Below are 18,766 nucleotides of genomic sequence, written 5' to 3'. Positions count from 1 at the left end.
ATTTTTAAATGATCTACGTAAAATTATGTAGTACTTGTCTTTCCCTTCTGGTTTATTTCACTTAGCATAATATCCTCTAGGTTCATCATTTCAAAAATGGCAGTATTTCCTTCTTTTTATGGCTGAATAATAAACTGGTTGTGTGCGTGTGTGTGTCTGTGTGCGTGTCTGTTTACCACATTTTCTTGATCAGTTCACTCATTGACGGAGACTCTAGTTGTTTCCATATGTTAGCTGTTGTGAGTAATACTGCAGTGAACATGGGAGTGTGTATTATCTTCCAAGATACTGATTCTGTTTTCTCTGGATATATATCTAGAAGTGGGATTGCTGGATGTTACGGTAGTTCTATTTTTAATTTTTTGAGGATCCTCCATACTGTTTCCCGTAATGGCTATACAATTTACATTCCCACCAACAACGTACAAGGGTTGCCTTTTCTTCGTATCCTTGCCAATAATTGTTATCTCTTCTCTTTGGATAATGGCCATCCTAACAGGTGTGAGGCGGTATCTCATTGTGGTTTTGATTTGCATTTTTCTGATGATTAGTGATGTTGAGCATCTTTTCATATGTTTGTCTTTTAGCATCTTTTTGTGTAACTGTCTACTCAGGTCTTTTCTTCATTTTTAGATCAGGTTGTTTATTCTTTTGCTATTCGATTTTAGGAGTTCCTTATCTTTTTGAATGTTGATCACATAGCAGATAGATGGTTTGCAAATATTTTCTCTGATTACATAAGATGTCTTTTTATGTTTTTGTTTGTTTTCTTTGTTGTGCAGAAGATTTTTAGTTTGATATAGTCCCCCTTGTTTATTTTTTGCTTTTCTTGCCTCTGCTCTTGGTGTCATATCCAAAAGATCATTGCCAAGACTAATATCAGGAAGATTTTTCATTATGTTTTCTTCTAGACAGTCTAGGGTTTCAGATCTTACATATAATTTTTTAAAAATTTTAAAAGATTTTATTATTTGACACAGAGAGAGAGATAACAAGTAGGCAAAGAGAGAGGGGGAAGCAGGGTCCCTGCCAATCAGAGAGCCTGATGTGATGCTCGATCCCAGGACCCTGAGATCATGACCTGAGTCAAAGGCAGAGGCCCAACCCACTGAGCCACCCAGGTTCCCCTTACGTATAATTTTTAATACATTTTGAGTTAAATTTTGTGAGTGGTATAAGTTAGTGGTCCATTTCATTCTTTTATTTATCTAGTTTTGCACCATCATTTATTGGAGAGACTGTCCTTTCTTCACTGTGTGTTCTTGGCAGCTTTGTGAGAGATTAATTGGTTTACATCTGTCTCTTTATTCCAGTTCTCTTGGTTTATATATCTGTTTTTATGCTGTTGCCAAACTGTTTTGATTATTATATCTTTGTAACATAATTTGAAATGAGGAAGTGTAATGCCTCCAGCTTTGTTCTCTTTCTCAAAGTGCTTTGGCTACTCAGGTCTTTTGTAGTTCCATACATAATTTTAGAATTGTTTTTTCAGTTTTCTTGGAAAATATGAGGGCAATATTGAAAACATTAGGACAACAGCTGTTGTCAGGAAAGGGTGGAAGATAATTTTACTAGTACCATTGTCATCCTAGAGTGACTATAGGCTGTGCCTCCCTGATCACAGAGCATCAGAGGCTTAATACTGGGTATGTGTATGTGGGTGGGATAATGATAACAAACCTGAGGCAGGGGACTAATTTTCAGAGTTGCTACAGTATAGTATATAAACTGTTTAGTTCCCAATAAAAAACTATGGGGCATGAAAAGGACCAGGAAAGTACAACCTACATACTGGAAAGAAGGCAGGCACCTGAAAATACCTGTGAAAATGACCAGATGTCAGATTTAACAGAAAAGTATTTAAAATAACCATTATAACTGTGTTCACAGAACTGAAGGAAACTGTGACTAGAGGAAGGTATAATGCCAATGTTACATGAAATAGAGAATATGAAGAGAAAGAGAGAAAGAGAGATTTATTAGAGATAGAAAAAAATTGGAAACTTTGGAGTTCAAAAGTGAAGTGAAATAACTAAGGTAAAAAAATTCTTTGGAGAGGCTTAGCTATAGAATTGAACTGGCAGAAGAAATGATTAGTGGACTTGAATATGAATTTATGGTCTATACAAGCTGATGAACGGTGAGAAAAAAGAAAGAAGAGAAATCAACAGAGCCTCAGAGAATTACTGAACACCATGAAGTGTACTAACGTGTGTGTAGTAGTAGTACCAGAAGGAAGAAGAAAGAGGAAGAAAAAATAGAAATAATAGCTTAAAAAATCCCCAAATTTATTGAAAATTAATAACCTACACATCCAGGAAGCTCAATGAATAAATGAGAAGAGTAGAATAGATGAAAAGAGACCAGTAAGTAGATACATCATAGTAAATATGTTAAAAATCAAAGGAAAGCAGAAAATCTTGAAGGCAGAAAGAGAAAAATGACTCATCACTCACTTATCAGAGAACTCCGATAAGAATAACAGCTGATTTGAGGCCAGAAGGCTATGGATACCACATTCCGTGTGTTCAAAGAAAAATGGAAAACCTGCTTGGGTAAGCCAGTTCTGTGGGAGCTACTTCCATATAGCCCCCTGAATGGTGTGCCATGTCTTCTTCTAGGTTTTGTGAGTGTAAGAAATAATTTTCAAGTTTATACACCTCTCTGTGGTGTTATTTTGTGTCTGCACCTGATTGATCATCAGATATATACATTTTGGGACACCTAGGTGGCTCACTCAGGTGAGCATCCAACTCTTGATTTTGGCTCAGGTCATGATCTTGGGGTTGTGGGATCGAGCCCCATGTTGGACTCTGTATCGGGCCTGGAGCCTACTTGAGATTCTCTCTCACCCTCTGCCTCTTTCTCACTCTCATTCCCTCTCTAAAACAAAGACAAAAACAAAAACTCCCCAAAATCTCAAAACATTTTAAGTTACATAATTATTCCTTACAATATAACACCATATACACAATTTAACTAAAAATGGATCAGACACCTAAATGTAAGAGCAAAAACTGGAAAACTTTTAGAAGAAAATAGAGGGTTAAAATCTTTATGACCTTCAATTTGGCAAAGGATTCTATGACATGACTCCAAAATCACAAACAACCAAGTCAGAGCTGCTGCTGCCAAGTCGGGGTCCAGTCTCATGTACTGCTGACCCCGGCCCACCCAACATGCACTCCTGATTCCTTTTAGTTCTAAGTCCAAAATGGCAACTCTCAAAGATCAGCTGATTCAAAATCTTCTTAAGGAAGAACATACTCTCCAAAATAAGTTTACAGTTGTTGGGGTTGGTGTTGTTGGCATGGCTTGTGCCATCAGTATCTTAATGAAGGATGTGGCAGATGAACTTGCTCTTGTTGATGTCATAGGAGACAAAAGGGAAGATGATGGATCTCCAGCATGGCAGCCTTTTCCTGAGAACACCAAAAATCGTCTCCGGAAAAGACTATAATGTGACTGCAAACTTCAAGCTGATTATTATCACAGCTGGGGCACATCAGCAAGAGGGAGAAAGCCGTCTTAATTCAGTCCAGTGCAACGTGAACCTCTTTAAGTTCATCATTCCTAATATAGTAAAATACAGCCCAAACTGCTAGTTGCTTGTTGTTTCCAATCCAGTGGATATATTGATCTATGAGGCTTGGAAGATAACTGGCTTTCCCAAAAACCATGTTATTGGAGGTGGTTGCAATCTGGATTCAGCCCAGTTCTGTTACCTAATGGGGGAAAGGCTGGGAGTTCACCCATTAAGCTGTCATGGGTGGATCCTTGGGGAGCACAAGACTCCAGTGTGCCTGTATGGAGTGGAGTAAACATTGCTGGTGTCTCTCTGAAGAATCTGCCCCCTGACTTAGGCACTGATGCAGATAAGGAAAAGTGGAAAGGGGATCATGAACAGGTGGTTGACAGTGCCTATGAGGTGATCAGACCGAGAGGCTACATTTCCTGGGCCATTGGACTGTCTGTGGCGGTTTTGGCAGAAAGTATAATGAAGAATCTTAGGCAAGTGCATCCAAGTTCCACCATGATTAAGGGTCTCTATGGAATAAAAGATGATGTCTTCCTTCATGTTCCTTACATCTTGGGACAGAATGGAATTTCAGATGTTGTGAAGGTGACTCTAACTCCTGAGGAAGAGGACCATTTGAAGAAGAGTGCAGATACATTTTGGGGGATCCCAAAGGAGCTGCAGTTTTAAGTTTTCTAATGTACCACTTCACTGTCTATACCACAACAGGTTTTTCGTTGGAGGTTGTGTACATTGTCCTTATTATCTGATCTGTTACTCAAAGAATATTAAAAATAACCTAAGAAAAAAAATCAGTTTCCTGAATTGCTAAATAGGAATATTCATCAAACCCTGAAGCGATATCCTAATGCTGGATGATACCTGTCTTTGTAGTCCTAAATGGGTTAATCTCAGAGGCATTACTGCCAATATTGTGTATGCTGCAGTTGCTCTGCAAACCAGATTTCCTGTGTGTTCTATGACTTCTGGTTCCTTCACCCAACACCCAGCGTGCCTAGTCCATCTTTTCCAGTCAGTCACATCCTTGGATCCAATGTATAAATTCATTATTGCATGTATTGTGCATAACTGTTCCAAAGGATCTTATTTTGTGTACTGTATATGTCAGAATATGTACATTGTGTACATTGCCGTATAATGTAAAAAGCCCATGCAACCAACTAAGTGTCATACCAACTAAAATGCCAAAAAAAATTTGAACAATGACTTTTTTTTTGAAAAAAAAAAATCACAACCAAAGAAAAAAAATTAATTGGGAATTTGCAAACCATCTATCTGGTAAGGAATGGTCTTATATCTCAAATATAGAAAGAACTCTTACTACCTAGTAGTAAAAAGTTAAATAACCCGATGAAAGATTGGCCAAATGATCTGAATAGATATTTTTCTTAAAAAGGTAGAAAAGTCATCAACAGACACACGAGAAGATGCTCAGCATTATTACGCATTAGGGAAATGCAAATGAAAACTGTAACGAAATACACATCATACACACTAGTGTAACTATAGTAAAAAAGGCAGACAATAACAAGTGTTGGCAAATATGCGACAGTGTTTCAGAAAGTTACATAGCGTTACACAGGTCATCCAGCAATTCTATTCTTAGATACACGTTCAAGACTGTTGAAAACATATATCTATCCATAAACTTGTGTAAACATATTCAAAGCAGAATTATTCATCACAGTTAAAAAGTGGGAACAACCCAAATGTTCATGAACTGATGAGTGGATAGACAGATTATTTTGTATTCACAAAGTGGAATGACATTTAGCTTTAAAAAGTAATGATGTACTGATACAAGCCGCAACTCGGGTGAATCTTGAAAACTTACGCCAGGGAAATAAGCCAGACCTAAAAGAACAAATATTCTGTGACTCTATATAAGTAATAAAGCAGTCAAATTCTTGAAGAAAGTAGTCAGGGGTGGGGGAGGTAGGGAAGTTACAGTTTAATGGGTACAGAGTTTCATGTAGGGATGATGAAAATTTCTGTTGATAAAGATTGCTCAAGAATGTGAATGAACTTAATTCCACAAAATGGTACACTTAAAAACTGTTGAAATGGCAAATTTTATGTTATGTATATTTTACCACAACTCAACACACTGGAAGTGAGGAAACATTTTCAGATGGGGTTTCCATTGTGGAAAAGAGTGAAGAGACACTTGTGGTGGTAATATACCTACATTCAGCTTCAGCTGGTGAAATACTCATTCTGTGAAAAGATGACTGATTATGTTATAATCCTTAGAGCAGTTGCTAAAAAGCTATGCAAAGAGAAACATAGTGAAAAACATAGCAGATAAATTGAAATGAATACCCCAAAATGTTAACATAACCCAAAATAAGCCAGGAAAGGGAAAACAGAGGAACACAAGCCAGATAAATGAACAAAAAAGAAATAATAAAATGGTAGACCTAAATGCAAATATATTATTCAGTGCATTAAATGTAAATGGTCTAAACATAACAGTAGAAAATACAGAGATGACCAGAATGGATTAAGGAAAAAAGAAGAAACCATGAACCAAATTTGTGCTGTCTACAAAACAATCATTGCAAATATAATGATATATATAGATTAAAAGTAAAAAGATAAAAAATAATGTCTGCAAACATTAATCAATAGAAAGCTTAATGGCTACATGAATAGCTCACATAGATTTCATTGCTAAAAACAGAACCAGGATTAAAAAATGATTATTTATCATAATGATCAAAAAGACACATTACCAATAATTCATAATAATCTTAAATCTATATACACCTAATAATGTTGCTTTACATTACATAAAACTGACAGAATTGAAAGGACAAATAGACAGTTACTACACAGTTACATTGGAGACCTAAAACCTCCTCTAATACTAATAGTAGAATGAGTAGAAAGAAAATCAACAAAGTTGTAGAGTAATAGAACATCACCATCAAACAGCTAGATTTAATTTTAACTTATGAAACATTTGACCAAACAACAGTAGGAATATTTCTTCCCACATGCACATGAACACTCACTAAAATACATCATATCCTAGAACATAAAGTTGACAAATTTAGGATAATCAGAATTATCTTAAGTATGTTCCCTGACTATACCAAGCAAAAACCAGATATCAGAAAGATAGTAAGCCAGAAACAGACATTAGAAAGTTAACAGGAAAATTTCCAGACACTTAGAATTTAAATGCATATCTAAACAGTCTATACATTCAAATAGGGAATTTTAAGAGAAATAGAAAATATTTGAAATGAAAGAAAATAAAAATAGAGAACAGAGTTGGTGGAATGTAGCTAAGGTAGTACTTAGGTAGAAATTTATAACTTTAGATGCTTATATTAAAAAAGAAGAGAGATCTCAAATCAATAATCTAAGCTTCCATTTTAAACTAGAAAAGGAAAAATAAACCCAAAGGAAGCAGAAGAAAATAATGAAGATAAGAATAGAAATAAAAGAAGTTAAAAATATAAAATATAATCAATGAAACACAAGCTGGTTCTTTGAAAAGGTTGATAAAATTGAGAAGGATCTAGCAAGACTGATGAAGAAAAGAGAAGACACAAATTGCTAATATCACGAATGGAAGAGGAGACATAACTACAGACTCTAGACAATAAAAGGATACTAGGCTAATACTATAAAAAACTTGACAAATCCATGAGATTAGATGAAATGCCAATTCAATGACAACCATAAACTACCAAAGCTCACTCAAGGTGGAATGGATACCCAGAGGTCCTATAACTACTAAAGAAGCTGAATTCATAGCAATCAACAATAAGAACAAAAAAGTCATTTGGAAAAATCTCTATGCTTATATGGCTTAACTGTTGAATATACCAAATGTTTAAAGAAGACCTAACAGAAATTCTACACAATTTCTTCCAGAAAATAGACAAGAGGGAAATATCACAGTTCATTTTATGAGACCAAAATACGAAACCAAAAAAAAGGCAATACAGAAAAAAATCTCACAGATCAATATCCCTCATGAACACAGAATAAAGTCCCCAATAAAATATCAATAAATTGAATCCAGCCATATATAAAATGAAAATGACACTAAAGAAAAATGGAGTTTATCCAAAGAATGCAAGGCTGTTTCAGTATTTGAAAACTAATCAGTTTAATGTACCATATTAACAATCTCACAAAGGAAAACCCCCATGATTTTATCAATCAATCCTGAAAGAGTATCTGATAAAATTCAACATACATTCTTGTTAAAAATGCTCTGCAAACTGGGAATAGGGGAGAACTTTTCATAAAGAACAACTACAAATAATCTACAGTGACATTGCACTTGCTGGTGATAAAATGCATGTTTCCTATGATTTTTTTTTTCAGTGCAAATAAAAGAAGATGGTTTTATTAAAGCACAGGGACAGGATCTGTGGGCAGAAAGAGCTGCACTGGAATTGTGAAGAGTAATTGGTTACATATTTTTAAATTGGGAAGGATAGAAATAAAGGAAGTGTCCAAAAGGATTTTCATATGCTAACGAAGATTTATGGAATCCCGGAGGCCTGATTATTGTCAAGTTAAGGTTGTTTTTCGCCTTTAGCAAAGCATTAACCTTAAGACAGTTGGGAGTTCCTGGAGGAATGTCATCTTCTGCCTGTCTCAAGTATTTGTCAATGGGTGACAAGTTGTATGGAAACTTAATTCTATCTACATTTCCTTTTGTCTTTGTTCTCTACATAATTCGCCCTTGAACGATCTTTAAGGTTGTTGAGGGTGGAAGGTCTCATTTTCTGTAACTTCTCCCTGCTGAATAGGGGCATAAAGATGTCCCTACCTATGGGTCAGCATTGCTCAGTTGCAAAACTTGTATATATGCGTATAAATTCATATATATATATATTTTCTATATATAGGATTTGTGAATATAGATATGTATATATAGGAGCTACCAAATGCAGTAAGGGAGTCTTGGCACCAGAGGAGTGCCAGACACTGGAAAAAAAACAACAAAATCAGGTTTACATGAGAAAAGAAGCCCAATTAAAAAAGCCTTTGATAGTTGATCAAAATTTTCTTCCAGCCCAGGAGTTTAACCAATCACTAAAGGATAGGGAGAGAGAGAGAGAGATCATGTAAAGCACCAGTTCAAGTATTTATCTTTTAGCAATCCTGCTATATTTCTGTGATGATCTAGAATATATACACAATGTCCTGTTTTTATGATAGCACAAGTTCCACCTTGTGCAGCAATGAAAACGTCTAATGCCATTTTATTTTGTAAAACTGCTGTACCTGTTTGCGTTACTTCAGTGTTTACTAGGGAAATGTTTTTTTGAGTGTCATTTAGGGTTTGATTGTGTATTATTAAGAGCTTCCACATGCCAAGTGACATCCTCCAGTCCTTCGTTGTCATTTGAAGGGAAGTTGGAGGTCCTCCACAGGTCCACAGGACAAAGAAGCCATGTTAGCGGGCATACTGGCTTCCGAATTTGCAGAGTCTCGGAGTCCAAACGAGAAGACTCAGCTGGTGGGTTGGGCACCAAAATTATATGATTTGATGTGGGGTGGGGTCCTGGAGTGAACTGTCAAGAAAGAATTCTTGAGATGTTTTTGGTGCAAAAAGATAGTTTTATTAAAGTATGGGGATAGGACCCATGGGCAGAAAGAGCTGCACTGAAATATTTAGGTGATTGGAAAAAGGAAGGAAGTTCACTTCCATCGTTACTATTGAATATCATTCTGACAGTCCTAGCCATTTCAGTAGGGCAAGGAAAAGAAATTAAAGATGTATGGGGTGGAAAGGAAGAAATAAACTATCCCTGTTCATAGATGACATTGTTTCCAACATAAGTAATTTCCAGGAATTTGTTTTTAAAATTTTAGGAAAGGGACGTCCGGGAGGCTCAGTCGGTTAAGTGTCTGCCTTTGGCTCAGTCATGATCTCAGAGTCCTGGGATGGATCCCTGCATTGGGCTCTCCGCTCAGTGGCAAGCCTGCTTTTCCCTCTCCCTCTGTGATCTGTCTCATTCTCTCAAATAAATAAATAAAATTCTTTTGAAAAATGAGTAAAATTTTAGGGCAAATATATGAGCTAAGCAAGGTCACTAGATGCAACTTTGAAAGGTCAGCACACAAAACAATTATGGCACACTAGCAATGAGCAATTAGATATCAACATTTTTTAAAAATTAAAGAAGTTTCTGACAAAAAAGGAAAATACCTATGAATAATTCTAACTGAACTGTGCAGTATCTGCATGCTGAAAATAAAAATGTTGACAAGAGAAATGAAATGCAATTTAAATAATAGGTCTTATATATGAATTAGAATACTCAATATAGGAAAATTATCAATTTTTCTTAAGTTAATATATAGATCTAAGACAATTATCAAAGTTACAGAGGGATATTTTGTAAAGTATTTATGGAAAGACAAAGGAAATAGAGTAGCTAAAACAACTTTGAAAAAGAAGAATACATTTAGAGAATTTATAGTACCTGAATTTTAGACTTTCTGTGAAACTACAGTAATCAAGACAGTGTGGTATTGGCAAAAGAATAGGCAAGTACATCAATGGAACAGGACAGAGATACAGAAATAGATCCACACAAATGCAGCCATTTGATTTTTGGCAATAGTACAAAAATTCTTAAATAGAGAAAGAGTAGTTTCTTCAACATGTAGTGTTGGAAAAATTGGATATTCATATCCAAAAGGAGCTCCAAAAGAAAACGACTAAATTTCACATTTTATATACCAATATTAATGCAAAATAGATCAGTTCTAAATGTAAGGCCAAAATCTAGAAAACTGAGGAGAAAACAGAAGCACATCCTCATGACCTGGCATTAAGCAAAGAGTTCTTAATCTTAATGTCAAAAGCATGATTGATAAAAGAAAAAATAACTTGGACTTAACTAACAAACAGCCTCTATTTTGGGCAACATTTTGGTGGGTTTGAGCATGAGACTGTCCAGAGGCCACAGTGGGGGGGGGGTGGCACCATTCAAAAGTAGGGGAGAGCAAGGGGACTTCTAAGGGTCAGGAGCTGGGAGACGTGAAGTCACATGGTAGCCGGACAGGATTCTCTAGGTCAGAAAGTTCTAAAAAGCAGCCACAGTTTAGGGTCATTATCTTATCTATGGCTAATACATGAGCTAGATTATGGGGTAGCAAAGAAGGCACCTTCGTGGTGTGGGCACCTGCATGGCTCAGTGGGTTAAGCGTCTGCCTTCAGCTTGGGTCATGATCCCACAGTCCTGGGATGGAGCCCCACGTCGGGCTCCCTGCTCAGGGGCAGTCTGCTTCTTCCTCTCTGCTCGCTCTCTCAGAGAAGTAAAATCTCTAAAAGCAAAAAACAATTGGCTGTGTAAAAATGTGAGTTTGACGGGGTGGGGTTTTGGACTAATGAGTCTCAGCCTGCTGTTAATAAATAAACAACATAGAAAACAGTATAGGGAGGCCATCTCTGGCTCATGTATGTAACAATTGGATAATGGGTTGTGGCTCGAAGAAATTTGAGCACATACTAGAAAAAGTCAGATTGCCTTGGGGAGACTGTTGGTGGAAATATGGATAGTAAAGGCGATTCTGGTAAGGACTCAGAAGGAAAAGAGGAAGAGATTATTGGAAACTGAAGGAATTTTATATAAAACCGGAGGAATTGTTATATAGTGGCATAAAACTTGGCTGCATTGTGTTCTGCAGTTGTGGAGAAAACACACTGTAAATGATGAAATTGAATATGTTGCCGAAGAGATTTCCAAGCAAAGTATTGGAGATGCAGCCTGCTATTTTCTTTCTGCTTAGTAAAATGTAAAAGGAAAGAGATAAATTAAGGAAGAAACTGTTAAGCAAAAAGGAGCCAACACTTGATGATTTCAGATGTTCTTGGCTTCTCCAGATTTCAAAGGATGCGAACATTCAGAAATTCACTATTAGGGAGTGCGTTCTGGAGAGAAGTCCAAGTGTAGGGCTGGATGAGATTTGCTTAAACAATTAGGATGTATTCAGTCATCTCAGGAGAAGGCAGGAGTGATGGGGTTTTCCAGAAAATATCTAAGGCTGTGGACTCTTGTGACATACACAAGAGACCCACATGGTTTTTGAGAATGTTATTTCAACAGGAACACTGCTAACTTGGACTGAAAGGGACAGAAACAGGACATAATGAGAGAAAGCTGTTGAGCTTCCAAAATTACTCAAGCAGGAAATTACAACTGCAAACATATGCTACCCTTCAGGAAAAAGTAATAATGATTCCAAGGATAGAGCCCCTGCAGGTTGTATAGAAGCCTCTGGAGTCTCGGGGACAGAGCATTAAGAAACAGGGTATTATTCCCAGGTCTTGAGACTTAACAGAACTTTTCAGTATGTATTTCAAACTTACCTGGGACGGGTGACCCTTTTATTGTTTCCACTGACCCCCACCCCCTTACTCTCTTTGGGAATGGGAAGGTCTATCCCCTTTCTGTCTAATGTTCATATCTATCTCATCATTATATTTTTACAATTCAAATAATTTGTTTTCTTGTTTTACGTGTCCACAGAAGGAAATCTTTTGTTTCAGGGCGGATCACACTCAGAGTCTAACCCATACTTGATGTAGGTGATGAGATTTGGGACTTTTGAGCTGATGATAATTAGATGAGGTTTAGGACTCAGAGCTGATGCTGTAAGGAAGTAAGTTTGGATGAGGATACTGGGATAGAGTGAATATGTGAGACAGATGTGAGTTTTAGGGGGCCTAAAGTGAACTGTGATGGGTTGCACAGTGCCACTCTCCAAAATATATGACCACATTCTAGTCCCTAGAATCTGAGAATGTGATCTTATTTGGAAAAAGGGTCTTATAGATGTAATTAAGTTAAAGATTTTAAGATGAGATCATCCTACATTCCCCGAATAGTCTCTTAATCCAATGACAAATGTCTTTATGAGATACACATAGAAGAGCGCGTGGCAGAAGATGAGGAGAAGGGCCTGGAAAGACAGAGGTCGAGACTGGCACTATACACCCACAAACTAGGAGTGCCTGGAGCCACCAGAAGTTGGGAGAGACCAAGAAGTTTTCTGTCTTAGAGGCTTCACAGAGAGCAGTACCGTGATCTTGGGGTTCCGGCCTCCAGAGCAGTGAAAGAACTCACTTCGGTTGTTTTGTTACAGAGCTCGTAGCAATTGGTTGTGGGAGCCCTAGGAGACAAGTACATCCACCTTGTTCTGGTTTTAGGGTTAGGAGCTCTGTTAAGGGAGAACCATGTAGCATTACAGAAGAGTCCTGATGTACATCTGGTTTCTTGGTGTAGGTGTGGGAGCCCGAGATTCGTGGTTCTGGAATGATTAGGACATGAAATTACAGCCCTAAGTTTACACAGATCTCTTCATAGCCTCCCTACAGAGCCGACTCGTAGGAAAAGCTTAAGATTCCATGTTTCATAATAGTTTTGCATCTCATTGAGCAATATACAATTCCTCTGAAAAAGGTATTTTGTTTCCAATCTTCCAGGTTGGGGGGGGGGTGGTCACTGCTAGAACAAGTTGTAATTCCAAGGTACAGTTAAGACATAAGAGCACGAAGACAATCTTTCTGAGCTGGTTCTCTCATCTGTAATATGAAAAAGCAGTGATATCCATTTGCAGAATTGTTCTGTTCTGTTTTGTTTTTTAGGATTGTTTATCTCTCAGGAGAAGGAACACAATGTGCTCTTTAATCCTGTAAAGTCTCTTACTTGTGATGGTTAATTTTATGTGTTAATTTGACTGGGTCATGAGGCGCCCAGGGTAAACGCCATTTCTAGGTGTGTCTGGGAGGATGTTTCCAGATGAGAGGAGGAGGATGTAGTGAAGGAGGTGGCCTTCCCCCATGTGGGCGGGCAGCATCCCATTCTTCGAGGTCTTGAAGAGCAAAGAGCAGAGGAAGGAGGGATTTCTTTTCTTCCTTCCTTCCTGCTCGGCTGTGACATCAGTCTTCCCCTGCCCTTGTCCTAGAATCGACATCACCGGCGCCTCCGGTTCTGTGGCCTTCACACTGGGCCTAGAATCACCCCCACGGGCTCTCCTGGGTCTCCAGCTTGCATATGGCAGATTGTGAGACTTCTCAGCTTCTGTAATCACATGAGCCAATTTCTTATAACAAATCAAAATCTCTCTCCATCTCTATTCATCTATTTATTTTGGCTTTACTTCTATATTCATTCTATTTGTCTGGAGAACTCCAATACACTACACAATTCTGCTTTTAAACTAAATATTATTAGATGACTTTTAAGCCAAAATATTACAACTTTTATGCTTTACATTGTCAAAATTTATCCCCACTCATACCTTACTCTAGTAGGCTCACTCATTCAGTCACTGAGTCAAGTAGCCTAATCCTTTTACCAAGTTTCCACAGTTTTGGATGATGCCTATTCCAAGCCAGATTCAGACTAAGAATTTGTGGTTTGGTTTTGTTTTGAGACTATTAAAAAGAATAAAGAGCCTTTAGAAAATTGCAAATAAGCAGTTTTCTCCTGGGATTAGTATCTTCACCAAGTCATTCCCAATGGTCGATCACTTACCTATTACATACTAGAACTGTCCAGTTATTTTGGTATTTTTCTTATTGGTAAAATGTTGCTCTTTGGGTCCCTGGACCCAATTCCTGTGTGTGTGTGTGTGTGTGTGTGTGTGTGTGTGTGTGTGTATAGGCTTCCAATACCAACCACAATTCTGACACCAGCGGGGTCTGAAAATTCTGGTTCTCCAACCTGGAATCTCTCTGAATTCTCTTCTTGGGTTTTTGTGAAGTCTTTGTTATCTGATTGATTAACTCATTGGCTCTTGGTGACTGATTCAGCCTCTAGCCATTCTACCTCCCTAGAAATCAGGGGGTAGAACCGAGAGTTCCAACCCTCTAGACATGATTGGTTCCCCTGTCCATAGCCCCCATCCTTAGGTGTTTTCTGGAAGTGACCTTCATTAACATAAATTGTGGTGGAAAGGGGTTTGTATGAATAACAAGACACCTGTTTCAGCTTGTGGCTCTGAAGCGACCTCAGGGACTGAGACCAAGAGACCAAACATAACAAAAGATGCTCTTACAAGCTCCGGACATTCCAGGGGTTTTGGGAACTGTGAGCCAGGAACTGTTTATGAAGACCAAATATATATAATAAATATATTTTGGTCATCTGAATGATTATATATATATATATATATATATATATATATATATATAATAAATCACAGTATCACAGTTGGCCAAGAGATTGTGTTTGTTTCCCTGTTTTGAGAGAACTAAGTATTCAATTATGTTGACTTTAACTGTAGAGTCTTTCTGTGTCTCAGAACAAAAACAAAAAAACCTAGATGCAGGCTGAAAATCTCAGTCAAAAACCTAAATAAATATTGCAAAATAATTCTTGATACTGAATTTTCTGTTTTAACCTAGATTTAGATGTCACTGACTATAGCCTTTGTGTTAATTCATTTCAATCAAATGGAGACTACGATTTTAGCAAGAAATGTCAGAAAGAATAAGATAAGAAAAATATGTCAACTCTCAGTATTCCTGTTGCAGGCTTTAGCTCCAAAATAATAGAATGAAAGACTATCCAAATTTATTCATGCAAAACAATTACTTCCCATATCTGATTCATTACCATATAGCCATGTTAACTCATGGTAGATTCATTTCCTTTATTTGCTTTCTCTGAAGCATTTTTTTCACTTTACTGTTTACTGCTTGTCCAATATTTTGTTTTTTCTACTATTCTTTGTTCAAACTGCAAAAATCTGAAATAGAAATATAATATAGAAGTATAGGCATCAGCTAACATTTTCTATGGCATATGGTCCTTCAGATGCCATATGCACCAGTGTTTAGTGATTCTGGCAAAGAGGCAGAGAATGGTGAAATCCAACTGCCAGGATTGCTGAAAACAAATATGTAAATGCTCCAGGGCTTTTGTTATTCATAACATACCTCGAACACAGCACATACAATATGCTGTTCATTCTGTAACTAGTATAACTAATAAACCACATTTTCCTCTCTAATTCTTTAAGGCGTCTCCAAGTTTGTGTGGTCTTCTGCCTCTAACCTTGAATCCCACGATTGAACTCTGCATTTCATGAAGCTCATATTAATGAAAGAGGCCTAAGGGAATACATTCATCTTTTTTCAAGGGCGTTTATTTATTTTTCAAATTAAAATCCAGAGTCTTCTGCAGGCCTCTTCTGTGGAACAAAGAAAACGCACTGGGCATGTTCTCTAGACAGTCATTAGGGGAAAGCAGCTAGCACCAGGAAAGGCAAATTTGGGCAGAAGAACAGGAAAAGTTTTTTTTTTTCACTGTGACACTGTCTCGTGGGCTTCTCAACAGCGAAGTTCTGTAGGATGTAATGTGAGAGGCGGTCTGTAGATATAATTATTTTGAAAAAGGGCGATAGTGACAATTTGAATGACTTTCATGCTGCTGCGTACATTCAAGCCCATGTAAAATGATCACAATTTAGGGAATAAAAGCTGACCCTGTTTTGTTTCGTTGGCTTATTTCTGCTGATTTAGACATAGCCGATGTGGGGCACACCTAATCTCCTGCTTTCTGTTTCATGGACCGGCAAGCCACATGGACGGAAGGAGCCGCAGACCAGCCCCTAGAATCTGCAGAGGTCATCACTTTCCATTTGCCATCAGACAAGCTGTTTTACCTCTTTGAGCCTGTTTCCATATGTACGATGAGGATAATGTCTTCCCTGGGGATATTAGTGTGAGGATAATATGCTATAATCTTCATGGAAGTGCACTTATCTAGTATTATTATTGTTAAAAAGAAAACATCTGTAGATTTGCGGGTAGTTTAGAGGCCTAAGGAGGCTTGTACGACTTATCACCGAGTATTTTTCTGAACACACAAACCTACAAGGAAACTGGAAATAGAAAGTTGCGAACGTGCCAGTAAGATGGTCAGCAATGAAAATGACTTTTTCTGGGTCTGATTTTTTTTAGGTTGAATCAAGTGAATTTGCCATTTTTATAGGTCAAAAATGATCTTAACATAGGAAATTCCCCTTGGTTCTTTTTAGCTGTTTTGATGGATTCCCCATGATAACATGCACGCGCGCGTGCGCACACACACACACACACACACACACATACACCTGACACCCTTTCCTGTCAAGCAGTAACTGATAACTAGCAGAGCTATCTGATTTCCATTTCTGCTTAATAGCTTCTTCCCTTTCTATCATCCCCCAATTAGGCACCAAATTATTTTGATCGTGACTCTGAAATGCCTCGCGGATGCAAACCTTTCCTTTCCACTGCCAAGCCTCGGTCCAGGTTTCATTTCTTGTATAGATTGTTGAAATATTCTTCTATCTCACATTTAACCTGGGAATTCTCTGTGGCAGCAACAATGATGATTTCAGGGCATAGGGAATGCAGGATCAGGAAACTGTCTCCAAATTTGGTCTGTGATCCTAGATATAATTATAAAGAGACGTAAAGGACATTAACAGAAGGTGGGAGGAGAAACAGAATGCTGAGGAATAGATGCTAAGAGATCTTCAAGAGGAAGATAAAATCAAGGATCAGGGAGCTCTAGGACAAGGAAACAGAACCTGCATTAGAACAGTTATTAAAATTGCCTATCCTATAGTCTCATTGTCAGCCATTGGACTTGGGGTTGGGAGGATAAACCTCTTCTTATAGGTGAAAACTGCCAGAATTGTTTCTCAGGAAAACTTGAGAGCTTGGCCTTTCTATCGGAAAAGTAGACAGAGTTATGGTACAGGGGACCCTGCAGAAAAATTCCAAAATGGGGCTCGAGGTCCCCAAAATGCTAACATGTAATTATAACTTTCCTTTCCCATGAATCTACAGATAAGACTGGTAAATTTTATTTTTCTTAAACAAGGTGGCTCAAGCTTGCTGGGCTCTTTTTTGAAATGTTTCATCACTGAATTGAAAGAAAAAAATGAGTAAGATTCCTTTTTAAAGGTTCCTTTTGTTAGGAATTATATTTGATTAGTATTGTAATAGGTCTATATCCACATATAAAATAAGGAAAACCTTGTCTCTGTCTTCCAAACAAAACAAAGAGAAATTACAATTGAGTTTTACCACAGGAGAAATAGTTCCAAATTTCAGCCTGGAAAGAAATAATAAAAAATACTAAATATAAGAGTACTTTATGTCAGTATGGCATATTAGACAAACATGCAGAGAATCAGCACTTAGGAACAAGTAATCCCTCTATCACTGGGACATCATTACTGAGAAAATAATGTTAATTCTGGGACCATTAACAATTAATATGCTCTGTCTTCACACAGCGATATCTGGCTTAGAGAGGAAAACATCCTCCAGTTCAGCAGAAACTGACACATAGTTCATCTTGATTTTGTCATTGACTTAGGACTTGTTAGAGATGCATGCTCTACTAGAGAAGTCCTTTGGTTAGGAAATAAAGATACTAGTGGTGGTGAAAAGCTTTCAGAATAACTTGTCTCTGATCATTCAAAGCAACCAACATAATGCAAACACTCCTGGGGATGGTGTCGTTTGCCATCAGTGATCACAATTCTCAAGTGAGACTAGATCATGAGGCCTGCTTCGATCTTAGGTAAAGAACATGGACTTCAAAGGAAGCACAAAGTAGCCTCATGAAATTTTAATAAATACATTTTGAAAAATTCAGAGAGGACAGAGACAAATGCCTCATAACAAAGCAGGGCTCCCAAGAAGGGTGGAGAACCTGGGACACACGTTGTTAATCAGTGGGTCAGTCAGTTCATCAGTTCAGTGCACTGGAGCCAGATTCCGTAAGAGACGCTGAAGGGGGACTATGAGTATGTCACAGCCTCAACGCTCAAGGAGCTTATAGTCTGACAGAAGAGGAAGAAGAGAAAGACCAGAGACTCTCATGTGACTCATTACAGCCGTGGTGAGAAGTGGGGAGCGGTTTTGCTTGGGTGGTCAGAGGGTGCACAAAAGGAGGATTGCCTGCACTTGGTTGTTAGAGATGAGTAGTAGCCTGCCAGGGAGGGAGGGAGCATCACGGTCAGAGGGAATAGCACGTAGCATAGTTTGAAAGCCTGAAAGAGTTATACTGGAAAGAACAAGAAAAACAAGGTTGGGATTTATGGAAAATATGGATTACAGAAAAGAGGAACTAAGGAGATGAAGAAAATAATGGATATTTGGGAATTCGGAAAATGTAGTAGTTAGATTTGATAAGTAATTTGTAAAATAAGATGATTATCAGTCTGCTCACTCAG

At 37.7% G+C, this 18,766-nt stretch overlaps 1 pseudogene across 1 annotated transcript; it reads left to right on the top strand.

Annotated features, from left to right (window-relative positions):
- Positions 1–3,214: 3,214 nt before the first annotated feature.
- On the top strand, positions 3,215–4,207 carry LOC308338730 (L-lactate dehydrogenase A chain-like; annotated as a pseudogene). Its single transcript has 2 exons — positions 3,215–3,452; positions 3,627–4,207. The product of its transcript is annotated as an L-lactate dehydrogenase A chain-like (transcript).
- Positions 4,208–18,766: the final 14,559 nt, after the last annotated feature.

Source organism: Martes martes (genome assembly GCF_963455335.1).
Source record: "Martes martes genome assembly, chromosome: 2".
Taxonomy (NCBI): Eukaryota; Metazoa; Chordata; class Mammalia; order Carnivora; family Mustelidae; genus Martes; species Martes martes.
Note: the sequence above shows the minus strand (reverse complement) of the source record. Positions and strands in the feature narration are given on the sequence as shown.